At 39.3% G+C, this 4,761-nt stretch overlaps 1 pseudogene; it reads right to left on the bottom strand.

The window, feature by feature from the left end:
- Window positions 1-570: 570 nt before the first annotated feature.
- On the bottom strand, window positions 571-1,417 carry LOC132357499 (tropomyosin alpha-3 chain-like; annotated as a pseudogene).
- Window positions 1,418-4,761: the final 3,344 nt, after the last annotated feature.

Genomic DNA, 4,761 nt, shown 5'->3' with positions numbered 1-4,761 from the left:
ATTTCATCTGGTCACTTCTGATGGAAAAAAAGTTGCCCAAAGATACCGTAAAGCTGAAAACCTGAACAGAGCTTTTTTTTTTTTTTTTTTTTTTTTGGCTAACTCCTTCTGGAATCACCTATCTGGTTTGGCGGGTACTTTTTACAGAGCGGCTTCCCAAAATGGAGTCCTTCTCTGGGCTGTTTGGCTCTCAGCAAGGCATGCCCATACCTTTTCCCCTCCTCTACGGAGAGGGCAATATGCATTAAGCTGAAAAGTTACCTTCCAAAAGTGAGAAAGGGATTAGACTGCTGCTTCAAAACTATGGAATTATCTGGAATGTTTTACAAATGGCTGCTACATCAACAACAACAGAAAAGGTAATTACAAAATGTGTCCATCACAACATGCTTTTCAAGACACTTGGCATTGTGCTCACATTCCCTTAAACGTTGTTCCCAAAGGTGCTCAGCCTCTAGCCCAAATGGAATCTCTGGGGAGAGGCAGAGACAGTTTGGCGAAAAGGACACAGGAGTGGGGGTGGGAGAGGTGGCGAAAGGAGAAAGTAGCCTTCCAGTTAAAGATCAGCCGTCAGTTTAAAGGTCAGCTTCGGGCAGGCTGGCCTCAGCGGAGTCGGGGTCAGAGGGAGGAGCAGCGGCAGGATGGGACTGGGGTGCTCTACATCTCATTCAGGTCAAGCAGAGTCTGGTCCAGCATCCTTTGTGTACAGAGGTGCTCCTCTTTGGTGCATTTCAGTTTATCTTCCAAATCATCAATTGTCTTTTCCAGCTTGGCTACCGATCTCTCAGCAAACTCAGCACGGGTCTCTGCCTCCTTGAGTTTATCAGTAAGAATCTATCTCTTCCTCATATTTGTCTTCTTTTTGAGAGTACTTTTCTTCAGCAGCACTCAGACACTTCAGGTTCTGGTCCATCAGTCTGATCTGCTCATCCATCTCTCGGCAACGGGACTCTGCCAGCTCAGCTCGCTCTTCTGTGCGTTCCAAGTCTCCCTCAATAATCATCAATTTACGAGCCACCTCTTCATACTTCCTATCTGCCTCTTCTGCAATGTGCTTAGCTTCTTTGAGTTGGATTTCCTGGAGTTCCATTTTTTCTTCATCTTTTAAGGCTCGGTTTTCAATAACCTTCATACCTCTCTCACTCTCATCAGCAGCTTTCTCAGCTTCCTCCAGCTTTTGCAGGGCAGTGGCCAGGCGCTCTTGAGCGCGGTCCAGCTCCTCTTCAACCAGCTGGATCCTACGGTTCAGGAAGGCCACCTCAGCCTCAGCCTGTTCCCGGGCCCGCCTTTCTCCCTCCACTTCCCTCTGGAGGCGCTCAGCCCTCTCCTCTGCATCATCGGCCTGCTGCTGCAGAACCTGGATCTTGCGCTTCACCGCCTCGATGGTGGTGATCCCAGCCATGGTCCCCACCCAGCCCCTGCTGGCCTTCGGGTTCCTGCCTCCCCGATCAGGCAATTCTTGATTGACCAGTTTAAGATTTCATTTCTGGGAGAGCGGAAACTGTAATTAAGTTGGTTTGATGACATGGGGCTTAGCATAAGCAACATCATTTGGGGCCTGTTTTCTTATTTTTAACATTATTTTTTATTCTATCCAACATCAAATAAATATTTTGATTCTCTACCCAGTGCTTCCAGTATCCATTTTGTCAGTCAGATTCCTCTACTCTCCATCTCCTCTAGATACCCTATATTCCCCGGGTGAATTCAGATAACATCATAAGAGTTGAACCTCTCAGGTGACACTCCTCCTTTTCATACTATATTCAGGTCATTTATTCAACATACACACTTCACTTGCTCTGTGATCAATTCCACCTCTTTTCTGTATGCTTTGTATTTCTAACAGTTTCCTATGTTATAATACTTCTGACTCTAGATAGTTACCCACTCAGTGAAAGAAGTTTCATTTATTTTATTAGATTTTATAATTTATATAAAACCTTGCTAGCTAAGCAAAGTAAAAACAAACTAGCAAACAAACAACTCTACATAAATCCCTGTACAAAGAAACTATTTTCAGAAAGAGAACACAAGTTTTTAATTTTAAGCCTTAATTTATTAATTTAATATTTATTGCACACTTACTACACACTACACACAGGCAGTTTGAACCACATGATCCTTAGTTTCATGGAGCATATATTCTAGGGAGGGTGTCCCAGATAAGAATCTCATTTATGCACTCACACTTAAATAGGTCTAAAACTGTACTATGCTGGAAGTACAGAAGTGAATAAGATATTTAAAGATCTTGCCCTCATGAAATTATATTCTAGTAGGGGGAGAGAGATAGTAAGTAGGAAACTAACAAATCAAAAATATTTCACGTATTATAAGCACTATACAAAGACAAAGCAGGGTAAGTTTTTTTCAAATAAAGAAACATGTATGATATAAGCAAACAGTTTTATTGATTTATTTCGGAAGAGAGAACACTACATGGGAAATTCCAAAATATCATCTCCTTAAAGAAACTGAGTGCATGATATTTTTGCCCATGGTTTGGGCTGGGAAGCTTTTAGGTTGAGATATGAGAGACCAGGTGAGGCTTTGGATTGGTTGATTTCCTAAGACAAAGCTAGATGCAACAGAGTCAGATGAAAATATTATACGAGTCACAGGACATTCTGTGATTAGATTGCTTAGTGAAAGTGTGGCTGTTCTAATCCCCCACCCCTTTGGCGATCCTGGCCAGACCATAAGGTTAGCCACAAAATTATTCTTACAGCAGTTCTATACCACTCTTGTGATTACTAGATAAGATCATTGTCTCAGAAACAACAGTCTGGAGTTGAACCAGAGTTTGACCTTTGTGTTCATTTTGTCAAATGATAAGTTGTTGGTTCATCTGATGTGACATTAGTGTCACAGCAACATATAAGACTCTGGAGAGTACACACCTGCCAATGACAACACACATAAAGACTAACAGGAAAGAAAGGGTTAAATTATATAGAATTCTATGAGTCCATGATGCAAATGAACAAATCCAGGTGAACAAAACAAGCTCCCAAGTGACCAGATCTTTTGATTCAGAGATTGATTGTTATAATTGGCAGTAGTATTTATCTGAATGCAACACTAGACACCTTCTTGGCTAATAGAGAATCTAAAGTTACTCATTTGTCCATTATCTCTTGGACCAAAAGAATTACACTTGTTTTTTGAGCCTTGAGAGCTGTGGAAGTATCATTTACAACTTCAGCTACAGTTATTGATAATTGTCTGAACGTTATAGAAATCACTATTTGGATGGTAGGCATAAAAGTGAAGTAGTGAATTTTCTGTGTAATTTTCCATAGAAGCCTTTATTTTTTTATGTTACTGGGCTAATACCTCATTGAGAAATGGTCCACAGGGTGTATATTGGTCTTGAATATATAAAGTCTCTGACAATTATCCCATATACACAAATCAGGCTTATAAATAAGGAAAGAGCTTGGTCCACATAAAATATAGTATGCTTGCAAAAAAAATATATAGTATGCTTGTGACATAGAGATTGTATTGGAGGTGTACACATTGCTTAAGATGACAGGAGTGCCCTAGTTAACTGCCTGGTTGAAGCTGAATAATTTTTATAAAACAAGTTAGATACTTTCTGAGGAATACAAATAGACTACTATAGAAAAAATAGTGTTAATATTTAATCCTACTCCTGTTGTGTTTCTGGCCCCCATGGACAATGCTATAAATAATTTTGCAGAAGTATTTTTCTGTTCCATGATCATGGTCCAATTTTTATATGACTGGATGCTGAAGTTAATAATATGAGGATATTTCTAATTCCAGAAGTGTCCAGTGGAAGGAATATGCCCCTCTGAAGTGTTTACAAGAATGCCAATTAGCTTGTTTATGCTCTTTATGGAGTATAATTTCCATATGTAAAAGTGAACATAAGCGAACAGATCAATGCATTTTAAAAAGCAGAGCACACTCATATAACCAGCACCTAGATGTAGAAGCAGAATACACAACAGCATCCCAGAATTCCCCTTTATGTGCTCTTCCAGTCACCATTTCCCCTCAACGATAGCACTATCTTAGATAATTATTATAAAGTTAATAGCTTTATACCCATCATGCAGGTCAAGAAATAGAACTTTGGCACTCATTCCAGATGCCCTTCCATTTGCCCCATCTCAATCATAGTCCTTTCCTCCCACCATAAGTAACCATTATCCTGATAATAACTTTCTTATATTTTTAAAATGGTTATAGCAATAACTTTCTTATATTTTTAAAATGGTTTTATAGTAATAACTTTCTTATATTTTTAAAATGGTTTTATCACCCAAGGGTGCAACCCTAGATACTATAGCTTAATCATCTCCAATTAAACATCTGATATGGCTTTTAAGTCACTTTTAATCAATAGATGCCCCCTCTATATATTTTGCTTTGTTACAGTTTGTTTAAGAACCTAGGTATGACTTGCCAGTATTTCCAGTCTAGGATTTTCTGCTTGTGCAATCATGGTGCAGTTCAGCAAGTTTCTTTGTATTTTCTGCAAATTGGCAGCTGGATTCAGAAGTGTGATCAGAGTCAGATGCAATCCCTGTGGCAAGGCTATTGGTGGTGTTTTGTTGTTTCATCAGGAGGCACATGTCTGTTTTTCACAATTTTTTTTAATGTTAGCAGCTTTTGATCCTCAATGCCTAGACCCATTGGGGGTTGCAAAATGGCAACATTCTAATTTTATCATTTTGTTTGCCTTTACAGTCTGAAATAATTTTATAAGGAAACAGTTCTCATCTA

The sequence above is a fragment of the Balaenoptera ricei genome, chromosome X, assembly GCF_028023285.1.
Source record: "Balaenoptera ricei isolate mBalRic1 chromosome X, mBalRic1.hap2, whole genome shotgun sequence".
Taxonomy (NCBI): domain Eukaryota; kingdom Metazoa; phylum Chordata; class Mammalia; order Artiodactyla; family Balaenopteridae; genus Balaenoptera; species Balaenoptera ricei.
Note: the sequence above shows the minus strand (reverse complement) of the source record. Positions and strands in the feature narration are given on the sequence as shown.